The following is an 18841-nucleotide window of genomic DNA, read 5'->3' on the forward strand; positions in this document are numbered from 1 at the left end:
TGAAGTATTTGAATATTACCTATTGATCTGAAATATATCTCTGCATATCTAGACAACCTAACTAATATGACTACAAGCTTGACTGCCATAGATGACTATTAATTTTTTAACTATACTTATGATTTATTTGAGTTATACAAACATAATACCTCAAACAAGAGTAGAAATATATATATATATATATATATATATATATATATATATATAGTATAAGAAATTTGACCTTAGCTTTATATTAATAAATGGAAATTCAGATCAATGTAAAGTATTTATTTCTACATCATATCCCATTTGTTCTTTAGAAAGAGATTGACTGTGACCATTAGTTGTTTATAATCAACCCCTTTTAAATGAAAACAAACATTTATAGACAGCATTTAGGAATTTTGGTCTATGCTACTTCCTGCTAATTGTTGAATGCAGTGGTCTTATGGGGACCCTGAGAAAATAAAGAATTATGATTAAATCTTGGCTGCAGTAGTCTGTGAGATTGCATAATTTCAGCCTGTTGCCTTGAATCTATTTCAGGGGATCTTGTTCGATCAAACCAAGTTAACATAGAAGGAATCCACATCTTCTCATCTTCCCTGGAAACAAAGGAACCTCTTTTTCAAAGCAACATATCCTTAGACCTGAATTTTGAAGTCAAGATACCTTTATGTGGATTTATCTTAGCAGCCTCCACAATTAAATGTCTCTCTTCAGTTAGATCATTAATAGTCAAAAATTCAAAGAAAGCACAAACAATATACAGGATCCAGGCTTTCTATGTGTTTTCCATTGTTATATGGCTCAATATATATATATATATATATATATATATATATATATATATACATACATACATATATATATTTAAACTCTTTGTCTTTTAAGTACCTCAGTTTATTATCCTTAAATTTCTTTTGTAGTCCTCTCCCTCACAAATCCATGCACATTTATCAAACTCACTGTGACCAGTTACAGGCCTTTTTAAAAATCTGAATCTGTTCTTATTGTATATCTGTCATCCTTTTTTGTCATTTTAAAAAAAACAGGGGAGTGCTTTTAAAATGCTAAGTGGACATGGCTTGGACTAAAGAAGCTCTCTCCACCTTAGAAAATAATGTTGCCAAGAAGCAATGTTTGACTCTGTTCTTTTGTGTTTAGAATCTCTGTTTACATGTCTGAGGACATGTCAAGCTCATGTTGGATCTCCTGCTCAGCTACTTTTTACCTTTTTCACCAAGGCAGGTTTTCTCAGCTGGATCCAGAGCTGTAGATCTACACAATCTAGCAAGCCAACTTGTTCCATGGTTTCACTGTTTCTGCCTTCCGAGTGTGGAAGTTTAAGGTGTGTTCTGGAAATTGAGCTCTGATCATCATACATGCATGTCAAGTGCCTGCAATTTCTTGAGTTTTCACTGGAATGTTTGGATTATAGTAAAATAGCTACAAAACACCTATTAATATCTTTAGTGTGTGTGTTTGCACATGTTTGGATATTGCAAATGGATATGCTTCCATTTATGGGTATGTGTGTGGGGGTGTTTATGTGTGTATGCGTGTGCACATGCATGCATGTGTGTGTGTGTGTGTGTGTGTGTGTGTATTTCTATGTGTGTGCATTCAAGTGTGCAGGTAGAGTTGAAAGACAGCCTGGAATGTAGAGAGGTGAAGAGGGATTGGGGCTGTCAGACTCTCATATGCTAAGAAGCATGATCCTTATCTTTAGATTTTCCCATTGTGATAGTGGATTGGCTAGTATAAAGAAAATATACCAGAGAGGGAATTTATTTTATGATTCCCTGGTATTAATCATTTGATGTTATCATGGTCAGTAACTGTGGGTGAGGTGAGTTTGAACTAGAGTTTTGGGTATGTCTTTGTAAGAACTTTGACATCTTCAGTCACTGTGCCATGGAAAAGAAGATGCAAGCAAAAGGTTTTCCTAAACTAAAGACCTATAGCAAGGGGTCCACCAGTAGCTGAGGCAAATTTCTCCAAATATTTCAACAATGTTTATCTTAGTGTCTCTTCTTTCTTATTTTCTATCAAATAAGAACATTGAATGATTTTTTTCAGTTGTTCAGTAGGTATTTTGGAATTCTTAGCAATGAATTCCAGGGATTCATCATCCACTCCAGAGTTGATTTGGTAGCTGTTTAACTTTATCTTCCATTTTTTCCACGTCATCCATGAGGATGCCCATTGTAGGAATAGTAGCCCAAGTTCCAGCCCTGAGTGCTATATATTTAGACTTGTGCTTTCTGTCAATGTCTGCATTAGTAATATTAGGCAGGGAAAGCATAAAATTGTGGTCCTTTTGATCAGGAAGATCCTCAATGAGGGTGTCCATCAGGACTGAAAAATCATAGCTAGGTAAATCATGGTTAGATATCAAGAAAATATGTGCCACATCCATGTTAATCTGACTGAAGGTATTCACATAGTAGCTTCTGATCTGCTACAGAGTTTTTTCCCTGTCAAAGGGTTGTGGTCTGCATTTCTTTTCATTGTCTAAATCTATGTCCACCTTGGCTCTCACAAAGTAGTAATTCTTTTTCATAAATCTGATTGCTTTGGCAAGATCTAGTTCAAGTTTTGTAAACTGGGTGGCAGAAATAATAACAAAGAAGTCATACTCTTGGAATTTCATTTTCTTCAGATAATCTTTTGATGGAATGTTCATAGTTCCAATGCCGGCCATGTCCCCAAAAGATATGGTTTAATTTTTGGGGTGTTTGTATGGAGTTCTCCTCACAGTTGTCTCTGTTACTCCCACTTCAGCTACACCTTGGTCTTCAGGTCCAACCCCTCTCAAGGCATTGATGAAGCCCTTCCCTCTTCCAGAACTTCCTGTCATAGCAGTGTTGATTGGGATGTTATCAGTGTTTTCTAATGTAGCACTTATTCTAGTGTGTGCTGCCAGAAGATCCCTTTTTTCTGATGATATTCTATTAAACAGATGGTTTTCTGAGAAATGATTTTGTTTTCTGTCTTAATCTTCTTAAAATATGCAATTGAGTTGGTCACCAAATCTCCATGGTCTTCATCCACAGATATGTTAGAGGAAGATTGACCCATGATTGTGATTTAAGGAAAGTCACTGAAAATAGGAAGATGGAGTGAGTAAATTGCAGAAGATTAAAGATACCTTTGTACTTAGCACTGTGTGCTATCAGTGTGTTGTAGTCTTGGTTACATTCTGAAATTGACTAATTCCTATATATTCTGTGCTGATTTCTTTTAAGTAAATTTTATTAAATTATAAAAGTTTCCATTTCCGCCCCCCCTCCCAACACCCTCCCACTCCCCCCACTCCCCCTCCTCCTCCCTCTTCGTCCCCCAGAGCAGTCAGGGTTTCCTGCCCTGTGGGAAGTTCCAGTTCCTTCCCCCTCCCTCCAGGTCCAGGAAGGTGAGTGTCCAAACAGACTGGATCCCCAAAATCCAGTATATGTAGAGGAAACAGGTCCCAGTGTCATAGTCAATGGCTTTTCAGAAAGACTTCGGGCCAGCCACAGTCATAGAATCCGGCCAAATTCCGAGAATCTGGTTAGATCACGTCCTCGTTCAGTCCCAGTCCAACTGGCCTTGGTAAACTCTCATCAGATCCGTTCCCTTGTATCAGTGGGTGATAGTATCCCTCGCAGTACTGATTTCGTTTTTCATGTTCTTCCTCCTTCTGCTCCTCATTTGGACCTCGGGGGGCTCAGTCCGGTGCTCCAATGTGGGCCTCCGACTGCATAGCCGTCCTTCGCCAGACGAAGGATCTATGGTGATAAGCAAAATATACATCAGTATGGTCATGGGCCACGGCCGATTCAGGCACCCTCTCCTCTGTCCAGAGAGCAATCTGGGGGATCTCTCCTTGGACCTGGGATCCCATATATAATCAAGTCTCCTGTAAACCCTAAAATGGCTCCCTTAGTTGAAATATATTCTTCCCTGATCCCATATTCATCCTTCCTCCCCACCCCCATCCCAGGCCACCAAGCTTTCTCCGTTCCTCCCCTACTCCCTTCTCTCTAACCCTCTCCCCTTCCATCGACCCCCCCCCATGCACCCGAGGTTACCTGGGACTCTTGTCTATTTCCTACCTTCTGGTGGATAGCTAAATAATCTTCATCAGGTTCATCTTCTTATTTAGCTTCTCTAGGATCACGAATAATAGGCTCAAAGACCTTTAATTATGGTTAGAATCCACTTATGAGTGAATACATACCGTGTTCCTCTTTTTGGGTCTGGCTTACCTCACTCAGTAAAGCGTTTTCTATGTCCATCCATTTGCATGCAAAATTCAAGATGTCATTGTTTTTTACCGCTGAGTAAAACTCTAATGTGTATATGTTCCACACCTTTTTTAACCATTCTTCTATTGAGGGGCACCTAGGCTGTTTCCAGGTTCTGGCTATTACAAATAGTGCTGCTATGAACATAGTAGAACAAATGCTTTTGTAGTATGTTAGGGAATCTTTAGGGTATATTCCCAAGAGTGGAATTGCTGGGTCCTGAGGGAGGTTGACTCCCAGTTTCCTGAGAAACCGCCACACTGATTTCCACAGTGGCTGCACGAGTTTGCATTCCCACCAACAATGGATGAGTGTTCCCCTCACCCCACATCCTCTCCAGCATAGGCTATTGTTGGTGTTTTTAAGTTTAGCTATTCTGACAGGTGTAAGATGGTATCTCAAAGTGGTTTTGATTTGCATTTCCCTGATCGCTAAGGAGGTTGAGCATGACCTTAAGTGTCTTCTGGCCATTCGAAGTTCATCTGTTGTGAATTCTCTGTTAAGTTCAGTACCCCATTTTTTAATTGGGTTAATTAGAGTTTTAGTGCCTAGTTTCTTGAGTTCTTTGTATATTTTGGAGATCAGACCTTTGTCTGATGAGGGGTTGGTGAAGATCTTCTCCCAGTCAGAAGGCAGCCTTTTTGTCCTACTGAAAGTGTCCTTTGCTTTACAGAAGCTTCTCAGTTTCAGTAGATCCCATTTATTCATTGTTTCTCTTATTGTCTGTGCTGCTGGGGTCCTACTTAGGAAGAGGCCTCCTGTGCCTAAATCTTGTAGACTACTTCCCACTTTCTCTTCTATCAGGTTCAAAGTGGACGGATTAATGTTGATGTCTTTAATCCATTTGGACTTGATTTTTTGTGCATGGTGATAGATATGAATCTACTTTCATTTTTTTACAGGTTGACATCCAGTTATGCCAGCACCATTTGTTAAAGATGCTTTCCTTCTTCCATTGTATACCTTTAGCTCCCTTGTCGAAAATTAGGTGTTCATAAGTTTGTGGGTTAATATCTGGGTCTTCTATTCGATTCCATAGGTCGACTTCTCTGTTCTTATGCCAATACCAAGCTGTTTTCAATACTGTAGCTCTATAATAGAGTTTGAAGTCAGGGATGGTAATGCCTCCAGAAGTTCTTTTATTGTATAAGATTGTTTTGGCTATCCTGGGTTTTTTGTTTTGCCATATAAACTTGATTATTGTTCTCTCAAGGTCTGTGAAGAAGTTTGATGGGATTTTGATGGGGATTGCATTGAATCTATAGATTTTGGTAGAATTGCCATTTTTGCTATGTTGATTCTCCCAATCCAAGAGCAGGGGAGGTCTTTCCATTTTCTGGTATCCTCCTCAATTTCTTTCTTCAAAGACTTAAAGTTCTTGTCAAATAGGTCTTTCACTTCCTTGGTTAGAGTAACCCCAAGATATTTTATGCTATTTGTGGCTATCATGAAAGGTGATGCTTCTCTGATTTCCCTCTCTGCTTCTTTATCCTTTGTGTATAGGAGGACCACTGATTTTTTGGAGTTGATCTTGTATCCTGCCACGTTACTAAAGGTGTTTATCAGCTGTAGGAGTTCTTTGGTAGAGTTTTTGGGGTCACTTATGTAAACTATCATATCGTCAGCAAATAACGAAAGTTTAACTTCATCCTTTCCAATACGAATCCCCTTGATCTCCTTATGTAGTCTTATTGCTATTGCTAGAACTTCAAGCACTATATTGAAGAGGTATGGAGAGAGTGGACAGCCTTGTCGCGTTCCTGATTTTAGTGGAAAGGCTTTGAGTTTCTCTCCATTCAGTTTGATGTTAGCTGTCGGCTTGCTGTATATTGCTTTTATTATATTTAGGTATGATCCTTGTATCCCCAGTCTCTCCAACACCTTTATCATAAATGGGTGTTGAATTTTGTCAAATGCTTTTTCAGCATCTAGTGAGATGATCATATGGTTTTTTTCTTTCAGTTTATTTATATGATGGATTACATTGATAGATTTGCGTATGTTGAACCAGCCCTGCATCTCTGGAATGAAGCCGACTTGATCATAATGGATAATTTTTCTAATGTGCTCTTGGATTCGGTTTGCCAGTATTTTATTGAGAATTTTTGCGTCGATGTTCATGAGTGAGATTGGCCTGTAATTCTCTTTCTTGGTTGTGTCTTTGTGTGGTTTTGGTATTAGGGTAACTGTAGCTTCATAAAAGGAGTTAGGCAATGACTCTTCTGTTTCTATATTGTGGAATACGTTAAGGAGTATAGGTATTAGCTCTTCCTGGAAGTTCTGGTAGAATTCTGCATTGAAACCATCTGGTCCTGGGCTTTTTTTGGCAGGGAGATTTTTGATAACAGCTTCTAATTCTTCGCGACTAACAGGTCTATTTAGATTTTTCACCTGTTCTTGGTTAAACTTTGGTATATGGTACTTATCTAAAAAATGTCCATTTCTTTTACATTTTCCAACTTTGTGGCATATAAACTTTCATAGTAAGATCTAATGATTCTCTGAATTTCCTCTGTGTCTGTGGTTATGTCCCCCTTTTCATTTCTGATCTTATTAATTTGCATGTTCTCTCTCTGCCGTTTGATTAACTTGGATAGGGGTTTGTCAATCTTGTTGATTTTCTCCAAGAACCAGCTTTTTGATTCATTGATTCTTTGGATTGTTTTCTCTGTTTCTATTTTGTTGATTTCAGCCCTCAGTTTGATTATTTCCAGTCTTCTAGACCTCCTGGGTGAATCAGCTTCTTTTTTTTTCTAGATCTTTCAAGTGTGCTGTTAAGTCTCCAATGTGTGCTTTCTCAGCTTTCTTTAATTGGGCACTTAGTGCTATGAACTTTCCTCTTAGCACTGCTTTCATAGTGTCCCATAGGTTTGAGTATGTTGTGTCTTTGTTTTCATTAAATTCAAGAAAGAGTTTAATTTCTTTCTTTATTTCTTCCTTGACCCAGGGGTGATTTAGTAGTTGACTGTTCAGTTTCCATGAGTTTGTTGGCTTCCTGGGGGGAGCATTGTTGTTGAATTCTAATTTTAGTCCATGGTGATCTGACAAGACACAGGTAGTTACTAATATTTTTTTGTATCTGTGGAAGTTTGCTTTGTTACCGAGTATGTGGTCAATTTTCGAGAAGGTTCCATGAGCTGCAGAGAAAAAGGTATATTCTTTCCTATTTGGGTGGAGTGTTCTATAGATGTCTGTTAAGTCCATTTGATTCAATACCTCCAATAGGTCTCTCAATTCTCTGTTTGGTTTCTGTCTGATTGACCTGTGCATTGGTGAGAGAGGAGTGTTGAAGTCTCCTACTATTAGTGTGTGTGGTTTGATGACTGCCTTGAGTTCTAGAAGAGTTTCTTTTACATATGTGGGTGCCTTTATATTAGGAGCATAGATATTCAGGATTGAGACTTCCTCCTGATGAATTGTTCCCGTTATGAGTATGAAATATACATCTCCATTTCTTCTGATTGATTTTAGTTTGAAGTCGATTTTGTTAGATATTAGAATGGCCACGCCCGCTTGTTTCTTAGGTCCATTTGCTTGGAAAACCTTTTCCCAACCCTTTACTCTGAGTAAGTGTCTGTCTTTGTGGTTGAGGTGTGTTTCTTGTAAACAGCAGAATGTTGGATCCTGTTTTCGTATCCAATCTCTAAGTCTGTGCCTCTTTATAGGTGAATTGAGTCCATTGATATTAAGTGATATTAATGACCAGTGGTTGTTGACTCCGGTCATTTTTTTTTTTTTTTTTAGGTAGTAGAGTGTATGTGTTTTTCTTCTTTGATTTGTGCTTGTGAATGGTCGCTAGATGTTCGAGTTATTGTAGGCCGTGTTGGGAATGTTGGATTCCATCGGTAGTGATTTTCCTTCTAATATTCTCTGTAAGGCTGGATTAGTAGCTACGTATTGTTTAAATTTGTTTTTATCCTGGAATATTTTGTTTTCTCCGTTGATAGTGAACAATAGCTTGGCTGGGTATATTAGTCTGGGTTTGCATCCATGGTCTCTTAGTTTCTGCAATACCTCTATCCAGGATCTTCTGGCTTTCATGGTTTCCATAGAGAAATCCGGTGTAAGCCTGATAGGTTTACCTTTATAAGTTACTTGACCTTTTTCCTTTGCAGCTCTTAAAATTTTTTCTTTAATATTTATGTTTTGTGTTTTGATTATTATATGGCGTGGGGATGTTTTTTTCTGATCCAATCTATTCGGTGTTCTGTATGCTTTTTGAACCTTCATAGGAATATCGTTCTTTAAGTTGGGAAAGTTTTCTTCTATAATTTTGTTGAATATATTTTCTGGGCCTTTGATCTGCAGTTCTTCTCCTTCTTCAATCCCTATTATTCTTAGATTTGGTTTTTTTATTGTGTCCCAGATTTCCTGAATGTTTTGTGAAGAGAATTTGTTGGATTTGCCGTTTTCTCTGACTAGAGCATTTATTTTCTCTATGGTATCTTCAGAATCTGAGATTCGTTCTTCTATCTCTTGTATTCTATTGGTTATGCTTGATTCTGTAGTCTCCGCTCGTTTACCTAGGTTTTCCATATCCAGCCGGTTCTCGTTTTGTGTTTTCTTCATTGCCTCCATTTCAGTTTTCAATTCTTGGACTGTTTCCTTTACTTGTTTGATTGTTTTTTCTTGGTTTCTCAGGGTATCACTCACGGATTTACTTATTTCTTCAAACTTTCTGTTATATTTCTCATCCATTTCTATACTCATTTCTTCAAACTTTTTGTTATACTTCTCGACCAGTTCCTTAAGGGAGTTATTCATATCCTGTTTAAGGGACTCTATTGCTTTCATAATGGCACTTTTTTCCACTTCATCTAGGTTAGAGTGTTCAAATCCTTCTGTTGTAGGGTCGTTGGGATCTGATATTTTCATGTTGTTTTTCAGATTGTTGGAGGAGGTCTTGCCTTGGCGTCTGCCCATCTCTTCGATCAAATGCTCTCTATTGGAACTTCTGGTATCGGGTCAGGTTCCCTTGTTGGGCAGGGAGTTCACTGATAGAATGCCTACCTTTCCCCAGGCAGGGTATTGAAGCACAGGCACTCCCTCTTTCCGGGATGCCCCTACAGAGCAGGCCCAGTGTGCAAGGCAGCTGAACTGGGGAAATTTTATGGCCTCAGTGGGAGGGAAGAAATATAGAAATTTGTACCTGGATGGAAGCTGGGATGGCAGGCGGGAGAGCCTAGCAGGGTGGAAACAGCACTGCAGGCTGACCTGGGAGTCTATGGGGTCGGGGAAAGTCCTAGCTCCTCCTCACCGGGCTCCTGCCGCGGGCCCAAATCAACTCACCACTCCGAAGGCCCTCTGGATGGAAGCTGGGATGGCTGGCGGGGAAGCTAGCAGGGTGGAGCCAGCAGAGCAGGCTGACCTGGGAGTCTATGGGGTCGGGGAAAGTCCTAGCACCTCCTCCCCAGGCCCCTGTCGCGGGCCCGAATCAACTCACCACTCCCCTGATTTTTTTTTATACAAGTTACAGACACATGTTATAGTTCTTTGGAGGAGAAAACTCTTGGAGGAGGGGCCACTTGTTGGTTTCTGGCCACCACCTAGCTTAGACTCAAAATAATCACACAGAAACTCATTTGCGGAATTGTCCCCATCAGATTGGACTTGGGGCGTGCCTATGGAACATTCTTTATTGAGTATTGATATGTGAAGTCCAAGTTCACTGTGGATGGTATACCAATGGCAGGTGGCCCTGGATAATTTAAGAATTTTTTATCAGGGAGCAAGCTAGTAAACAGCATACTCCTACTGTTCCTTTAGCGTTTCTGCCCTAAATTCCCTCAGCAACTGACTGTGATCAGAATGGGTAACCTGTTGGGGTCCGGTGCTAACCCAGACCATAAATTATTTCTCTTGACCAGACCCCAACATAAACTATCTCTCTTGACCGGCATGGAGGTGCAGGAATAAAGACAAAACTCAAAAGGCTTCATCAGGAGAGAGATTCTCAGTGGTCCCCCATGAAATCCTGAGTTTACATCCTGAAGAATTCCTCTTGTTTATTTCAAACAACCTTATATATCAAAACTTAAACTGAGGGGAAAATTCATTAGTATTCCGTTTCCTAGGTAACTAGGTGAATGGCTTTTAATCGTGTTCAAACCTATCTATGTCTCCTCTGTCACATCTTCCTACTCTGCATGCTAGCTCAGTCACCTAGGCTGAACTAGCATCTCTATTCAGGCATCCCCCAAAATACAGAGAAGGAGCAGAGCAACATTCTGACCTTTTGTTAGGGTAGTGACAGCCTGTCTGGAAGGCTAGGTGACCACCTCAGGTACTAACCATGGCTTGATAGCCTGGCTGCCAAATCATATAGAAATATGGACCTACAATCCACTTTCTCTTATTAATTTTAATAAAACCTGCGCTTCTGCAACAGGACAGAAGATCATATCTGGCTTGAGCAAAGACTTCTCCATTTACCCAAATTTTCCCATCTCTGGAACAGGCATTCATACATGCAAGCTTCTGTCTTAGGCATCTTGGGAGAAGAAACTTCAAACCCATCATTGACTGCTGATCTCTGTGAAGAAAAGAGATCAATGGAGAGAGATACCTTTGGGCTCTGTGTCCTGGAGCCACAATTTCTTGTCATGATAAATTATAATACTTTATGAACAATCATGCTCCTAAAGGCTATATTCTCCTATTTAAAGGAGAAAGGATCGCCTGAGTTGAAAATGTTTCTTTAGCTAGTTTAGAGCATCTCTTAAATCTTTTACGTTGTATCAAAATCTAAAATTCTTAACATATGCATTAAACCCCAACATTTACAGGGTGTGTCAAATCTCTCTCAACATCATATAAGCAGTTTCAAACATTATCATCAGGTCAATACCATAATTTTTAACATTATTGCTCAATACCAACTTTTCTCAATATCTTAGTTACAAGATCATCAAGTCAGTATCATAATTCTCAGTATTATTGGTCAATGTCAACTTTTCTCAACACCTTATATGTAGTTACAAACATCAAGTCAATACTGGTAAGAGTACAATGACATTGCTGTTATCAAATACCAGTTCCAGTCTCTGAACAGCGTTAAACCATTAGGCGGCCTCCTTTCTTAAGTGAAGAGGAGTTTCAGTCATTTATTATTTTGAGCCTTTCTTTTCCTAAGGGGAAAGCTTAGGTCTTAGTTCTTAGGTTTAATATTTTAATGAAGATGAGTTCTGTGTCACAAAGTTTAAAACAGTCAGGTATTCAGTCTGCATCTCGACTCCAAAGCAAACAGGATTCAAACTGCAGAAAATTGTCGTCATTGTGGTTGTGAACTCAGCAGGGTCCCTGGGTCTGTGTGTGTTCCCAGTGTCTGGAAGCAGCTCAGCATCTATCCCTCAGTCCAGCATGGCACCCTGCAGTGTAGAGTGTTGGCAGCAGGTCCTGGGATCAGGGACTCTTTTCTGTGGGGGCTGGGAAGACTGGATCAAGGATTCCTCTCCATTTCCTTTCTTGAACTCCTCTATGGGGGGCGTTTAAAGTTATGATGTCATCATGTCTGCCACTCCTTTACGGTATATGCAGTCATCTCATCCAGCTTTATTTTCATTCTGTGAACAAAAGCACAAACCCATTCAACCCCAAATTAATATAGGTTGGGTCTTTTTATAAGTCATTGCATGGGCTTTTTTCACCTTGCCTCAACAAAGGCCACCTTGGTGCCATCGTGCCAGATTAAAAGTCTGCAGCTTTTATCCTCTAAAGTTGTTTTCGAGGAGCTATATCACACTCCACAATTCCTTTTCATTATTTTTTTTTATGAGTGAAAAGAGAGAAGGGTTTATTTCTCTTTTTTTTCCAAAGTTTATTTGGAAAATTTTCCAAACTTTTAAATTATAAAAGTTTCCATTTCCGCTCCTCCTCCCAACACCCTCCCACTCCCCCCACTCCTTCTCCTCCTCCCTCTTCTTCCCTAAGAGCAGTCAGGGTTTCCTGCCCTGTGGGAAGTTCAAGTTCCTCCCCTCTCCCTCCAGGTCCAGGAAGGTGAGTGTCCAAACAGACTGGATCCCCAAAATCCAGTATATGCAGAGGAAACAGGTCCCAGTGTCATTGTCAATGGCTTTTCAGAAAGACTCCGGGCCAGCCCCATTCAGAGAAACCGGCCACATTCAGAGAATCTGGTTGGATCACATGCTCGTTCAGTCCCAGTCCAACTGGCCTTGGTGAACTCTCATTAGATCAGTCCCCTTGTATCAGTGGGTGATCGCACCCCTCGCGGTCCTGATTTTCTTTTTCATGTTCTTCAATTTTTGCATAATATCCTTTAAAGGATCTTTAGCTATAACATTAGCAAAATATAGTTGTAAGAATTGCAGCAATGATCATCTGGGAAAGGATTATTACTCTGGCCTTTGAATTGAGCAAACACACTTGCCCAAGAATCATTATCTTAAAATTATTAATTAATCTATTGCTTAGTATAAGAAACATTGATCATAGTCAATTCTCTGCTAAAATAGCTCCTAGATTTTGTCCTGCTCTTTTGTATCAGGCAAGCTACTGCTTTAAATTAAGAGCTTAATATATCAACTGGCAAAAATGGGAAGGTGCAGCCATAAAAAACACTCTGTTTTTTCATAAACTGCTGTAGAATAAGTTTTGTACTTAATACACACACTTGCTATAGCTAAGTCATAATTAATATACTGTACTTGCTGATATTGTATACTCTGCCTGTTGACCTAAACTCCACCTGCTTGAGTACCTGTTTGGCAGCTTCTATAAAGCTTCTATAAAGCTTCTACTGGAAATCGGCTTATTTCTCCCTTTAAAAATTTTACTTTGTAGCTCAATATCTCCCATAAGATAATATTATAACTAAGGCTTCAACCACTGTATATTTAATTAAAGTTTGTAGGACTATCTTTCTTTTAAGTTGCAAGTCTGCCTAGCTGATGGGAAAATGGAAAAAGAAAGCATATTTAACTAATGATGCAGACTTAATTAGAATCAGCATGTAGAAGAATGAAAACGGATCCATATTTATTTCTGTGCACAAAACTCAAGTCCAAATGAATCAAAGACCTCAACATAAAATCAACCACACTGAAGCTCACAGAAGGAAAAATCAGAAATACATTTGAATGCATTGGTACATCTCAAACACAGCCTCAGTGGCCCTAACACTGAGCGAAACAATTAATGAGACCTCCTGAACTGAGAAGCTTCTGTATAGCAAAGGACATAGCCAACAAGTCACAATATCAGTCTATAGGATGGGAAAATATAGTTACTTATCACTAATTCACTCCAAAAAACATATGAAGAACTCAGGAAATTAGTCATCAAAAGAACAAATAATCCAATAAAAAAAATATGTTCCAGACCTAAACTGAAAACTCTCAACAGATGAACTTAAAATGACTAAAAGACACTTAAAAAATGCTCACACACAACATTCTTAACCATTAGAGAAATGTAATTCAAAACTCTGAGGTTCCATAATATCAGTAGAAGAATGATCAAGATCAAAAACACTGCTAACAACTTATGCTTAAGAGAATGTGGGGTAAAGAAAAAACTCCTCCACTGCTGGTGGGAGTGTAAACTGGCACAGCAGCTTTGAATCCTAGTATAGCAATAGGTGCCCGTCTGTCTACCTTAAAACTCAGCAATACCCCTTTTGGGCCTATATACAAAAGATGTTCAACCATACCATAAGGACATGTGCTCAACTTTGTTCACAGCAGAATTACTTTGTCATAGACAGAATCTAAAAACAACCCAAAATGCACCTCTTCTACACATATAATAAATGAGAGACATTATCATTTGCAATAGCCATAAATACCATAAAATATCTTGAAGTAACTTTAACCACACAAATGGAAAAACCTGCAGAAGAACTTTAAATCTTTGAAGAAAGAAATTTGAGCCATCAGAAAATGGAAAGATGTCTTATTCTTATTCTCTTGGGGAAGTAGAACCAGCATAGCAGAATGACAATCTTACTGAAATCGACCCACAAATTCAATGCAAATGCCCACTAAAATTAGAGCAAAATTCTTCATAGACTTTGAAAGAACAATCTTCAACTTTATAAGAAAAAAACAAAACCCAGGATAGCCTAAACAATCTTAAAATCCTGTACAATCAAGGAACTCTCGAATGCACCACAATCTCTGACTTTAAAACTTCACTGCAGAACCACAGTACTGAAATCAATCCACCTTGGATACAAATTCACACGCCTACAAACAGCAGATTTTTGACAAAGAAGCAAAGTTGTGAAATGGAAAAGAAGCATATTTAATCTGCTCGGTTATTTTGAATTGTCCTGAAGCTGTAGTTTTCCGAGGTTACTTTATTTCAAACCTGCCTTTCAGCTCCCTGCTGAATCTGCCTCAGGGCAGGGGATAGCAGCCTGCTGTCCCAGCTCTGGTGGGCATAGCTGTGCTGGTTTTTAACTTTCTTTTTTGTTTTAACTTGTAATCATAAAATTAAGAGAATTCCTGAATATTCTCCTTTGTTCTACTGGCTGACTTCGGGATGGCTGTCTGGGGTTAAATTTGTTCTCTAAGCCTACTCCTGCTTGCCTTTTACCCGCAGGTGGGTTAGATTTAGCTGGCTACCGCACACACATGATGCTTTAATCTCAGCGGTAACCTAGGTGATTCTTGGGCCCCAAACCATTTTTTCCTTCACTTTTCCTACCCGCTTAGCAAGCGATGAAAGTTGTATCTCCAGGTCTATTACGCTTACAGATTCTAAATATCTCTGCCGTTGTTTCTGCTCCACTCTAACTCCCTTTAGCTACCAACATATATAACTGAATACTTTTTCCTTATCCCATATATAACTTATTTACACATTTTTCCTCCCGATTTAAGTTTTGTCCCATTTCTCTACACTTCCTTAAAATTTATTCTCTATATCTGAGCACTCAATACTTACATATCCACCTGTGTTGAAATTTTTTCTCGTGGGTTCCTCACTTCTCTACTTCCTCACTTCTTTTGTGTTTTTTGGGGTTCGCAGATCAGCCTCAAGTCTGAGCACTATTATGTCAGGGTCTGGTGCTAGCCTGGACCATAATTATTTCTCTTAATCAGACCCCAACATGAACTGTCTCTCTTGACCGGCGTGGAGGTGTGGGAATAAAGACACATCTCACACGGCTTTATCAGGAGGGAGATTCTCAGTGGTCCCTCATGAAATCCTGAGTTCACATCCCGAAGAATATCATTTATCATATTATTTTTCAAAATCCTTTTGGTCATGGTATTTATCCAAGCAGTAGAAAGGAAGCTAGAACAAACTTCTGCTAGCTCCCAGTTAAATTCTTAATTATGGATAAATTAAAACTTAGGTAACGTAAGGGAAAATGATATAAAAATCTGCATGAGACCTTTATGAGACTGCATGAGACTATAAAAACCCGAGCAACTGTGTTGCATCTAACTTGAGTGCAGCAATGTATATCAAATCCAAGATGTCTTCTCCACATGTGCACCCTTTCTTCAGTGTGTACTTCAGATGAATAGATATTTAACATATCCATAGCTTTACACATTTCGAAATAAATAATAATGAATCATATTTGACATCAGTGTTTAACCAATGCCAAATCTCTAATGATCACATAAATCTAATTTCCTCTTTTATTTATGTTTTCAAAAGATGTCAGTAAGTGTAGCTATTGTATTTGGTGGAAATAAATTTTAATTTTCCTAGATTTACTTTCCTTTTTGTACTGTCCATGAGGAATATAAACTTGCAATTGATGTGAGAACTCCTTCAGCCAATAGCCTTTAAAATTCCAGCTCACTTGGGCATGGTAACTTATACTATAAATGCAGTCTTAGAACTTGCATGCTCTCTCTGGGCTGCTGGATTCGGTTCCTGTCCTGAGTTTGGGCAGAGGACTATGATCTGTGAGTCTTCCCCTAAATTAAGAACCCTTTATTATACTCAATTCTGAGCTAGTGTGGGACTACTTTATATCATCACTCTACATCTGGCGCCCACATGAATCCCAACTCCACACCTACGGGAACTGGCCCAAAAGGTCTAATCCACACCCCAGAAGGCTTCCCACTCCCTGCTTGCCTGGCTTGATTTCACCTACTAAGCAGTTTTATTTCCCCAAACCCCACCATAGCGGAGATACCCCTTTTGTGGGTCTACATGCAGTGTTGACTTACACAGCTTTTAGTTTGTGTTTCTAGCTCACAAGCTCTGGGTTTCTTGATATTCTGGCCACCAAAAAACTCTCTCCGAGTACAAAATTGCTTTAATTGCTCTTAATTTGTTAAGCAAAGCAGATTTGTCAGTATTTAAGCAGGCACCAGTATGCAGAACCAGGTGGGACCGTTCATGCTCCACTGGTCTATCACATGGTTGCAACCACGACACCTGTTGGCCAATAAGGATTATTACATTTGCAACAAATTACTGAAGACCCATGGCAAAGTACATTCTTTAACGTAAATAAATCAATAAATTTGAATAACATATGATTGCAGACAATACCACCATCCAGGAATTTAATAACCTTTTTTACTTATACTATGAATGGTATTCTCAAGGCTTATATGGTTTTTCTGATACATTCATTTATTGGATATTGGTACTTAGCTTTCTTTAAGAAAATGATTTGATAACAGAGCACTTTTAGAAATGATACAGTCTTATTATACAATAATGAATGAACAGCTAGCTGACAGGATTAATACCACCAAAAATATAATTTATAATAAGACATTTTAGGTCAGCATACTTTAAAAGCATATTATTATTAAACACAGATATGAAGTACCCAAAACAATCTTAAATACACACAAGGCCTTTGAAACTGAGGCTATTTTTAATTTTAATTTTTTGCTAATTTTACATAGCAACCACAGTTTCCCCTCCCTCCTCTCTTCCCAACTCCCATCCTAGCTCTCCCTGCACCCCCTCTTATCTCATCCACTCAGAGAGGGTAAGGTCACCCATGGGGAATCAACAAGGCCTTGCACTTCAAGATGAGGCAAGATCAAGGCTCTCGCCCACTGCATCAAGGCTGAGTAAGGCATCCCACCACATGAATGGGCTCTAAAAAGCCAACTCATTCACCAGGGATAGATCATGGTCCCACTGCCAGGATCTATCCTTTTTTGCCTAGTTTCTATTCAGATATGTCTGTATATAAGATTGAGGGGGGCTGATCACATGGGCAGTCTTACTTCCATATGTCAGCACCCATTCTAAGGACAAGACAACCATCCTTAACTCATCTTTGGTTCTTCTGGCCCCTGAGAAGACATCAGTTGTGTTGTATGATCTTTTCTTGGGGAGACAAACAAATATCAATTCATCCCTTATAGGCACCCATAACAAACCAAAGAAACATTGTCTTTCAAGTCGAGTTAGGAACATTGATCACACATAGGAAGTTGTGTCATTGCAAAGCCCATCTTAGAGTGGCATTGACTCACCAGAATCACAGCCCTGGAGGCCCCTGCATCATTTGCAGGTATCTTCGCTGGCCTGAAATCCCCACTCCTGGGAGAATAATTTTTGCTTTTACAACCTGTAGGAGAGCTTCATGACTCTTTTGAGGTTTGCACTATCTAAGATATTATTTTTATTTACCTCCTGCATCTTATTTTATTTTATAGTTAAAATGTGTCTGTCTGTTTAGTGTGCATGTTCACACATGTGTGGGCATGTCAGGCTTATGTTGGGCCTCATCCTCAGTTTCTACTTTTTTCATCAAGGCAGGGTCTCTCGATTGAACATGGAGATTGCAGAAGTACACACTGTAGGTAGGCAGTTTGCTCCATGATTCCACTCTCTTCTGTCTTCTGAACATGAGAGTTCAAGGTGGCTGGACACCCGCTCAGCATTTATGTGGGTTCTGGATATTGAGTTCTGGTCCTCATACATGCATGGCAAGTACTTTATGCACTTGATCATAAATTCCCCTCAACCTTCTGAGTTTTCATTAGAATGATTAGGAGGAAAGAGCAATAATACAACTATTTAATCTTTTGTGTCTGTGCTTGTGCATGTTTGGGTGCTGCATGCGTGCATTCATGAGTGTGTGTGTGTGTGTGTGTGTGTGTGTATGTGCGCATATATGTTTTCAACTGTGCATGTGGAGATCAGGAAGGAAGGTAGAGAACTGAGGTTGGGGATTGTCAGGTTCTGACATATTAACACATATGAACCTTACCCCTAGGTTTTCCCATGTTGATAGTGGATTGGCTAGTGTTACAGGGTGGAGGGCAGGCATGGAAGGACTGGGAAATGAATAGGATTTGGGTACATACTGTGAAATTTGAAAAAAAGAATTATAAATATATTCTAAAAAACAAACAAAAAAGCAGAATGTGGAACTGTAAACAGATGTGGAGTCCAGTCAGTCCTACAGGGTGAAAGGTCCATCTCTCGGCCTTTACCCCGTTATTCAAACAGGGACTTCTTTTCCTAAAATAAATAACAATGATAAATAAATATTTTAAAAAAGGGTTTATTTTTCATTTTATTCTCCTTATATTAACTGACTTGGTTATGAGTTTTTCTATCATTAGAAAAATTTTTAAATATTCTTTTAATCTCTTGGTCTTCTCTCT

The 18841-nt window shown here is 39.1% G+C and overlaps 1 pseudogene; it reads right to left on the reverse strand.

The window, feature by feature from the left end:
• Positions 1–1845: 1845 nt before the first annotated feature.
• On the reverse strand, positions 1846–3066 carry LOC125390266 (interferon-inducible GTPase 1-like; annotated as a pseudogene).
• Positions 3067–18841: the final 15775 nt, after the last annotated feature.

This window comes from Myodes glareolus, chromosome 13, assembly GCF_982192425.1.
Source record: "Myodes glareolus chromosome 13, mMyoGla1.1, whole genome shotgun sequence".
Classification (NCBI taxonomy): Eukaryota; Metazoa; Chordata; class Mammalia; order Rodentia; family Cricetidae; genus Myodes; species Myodes glareolus.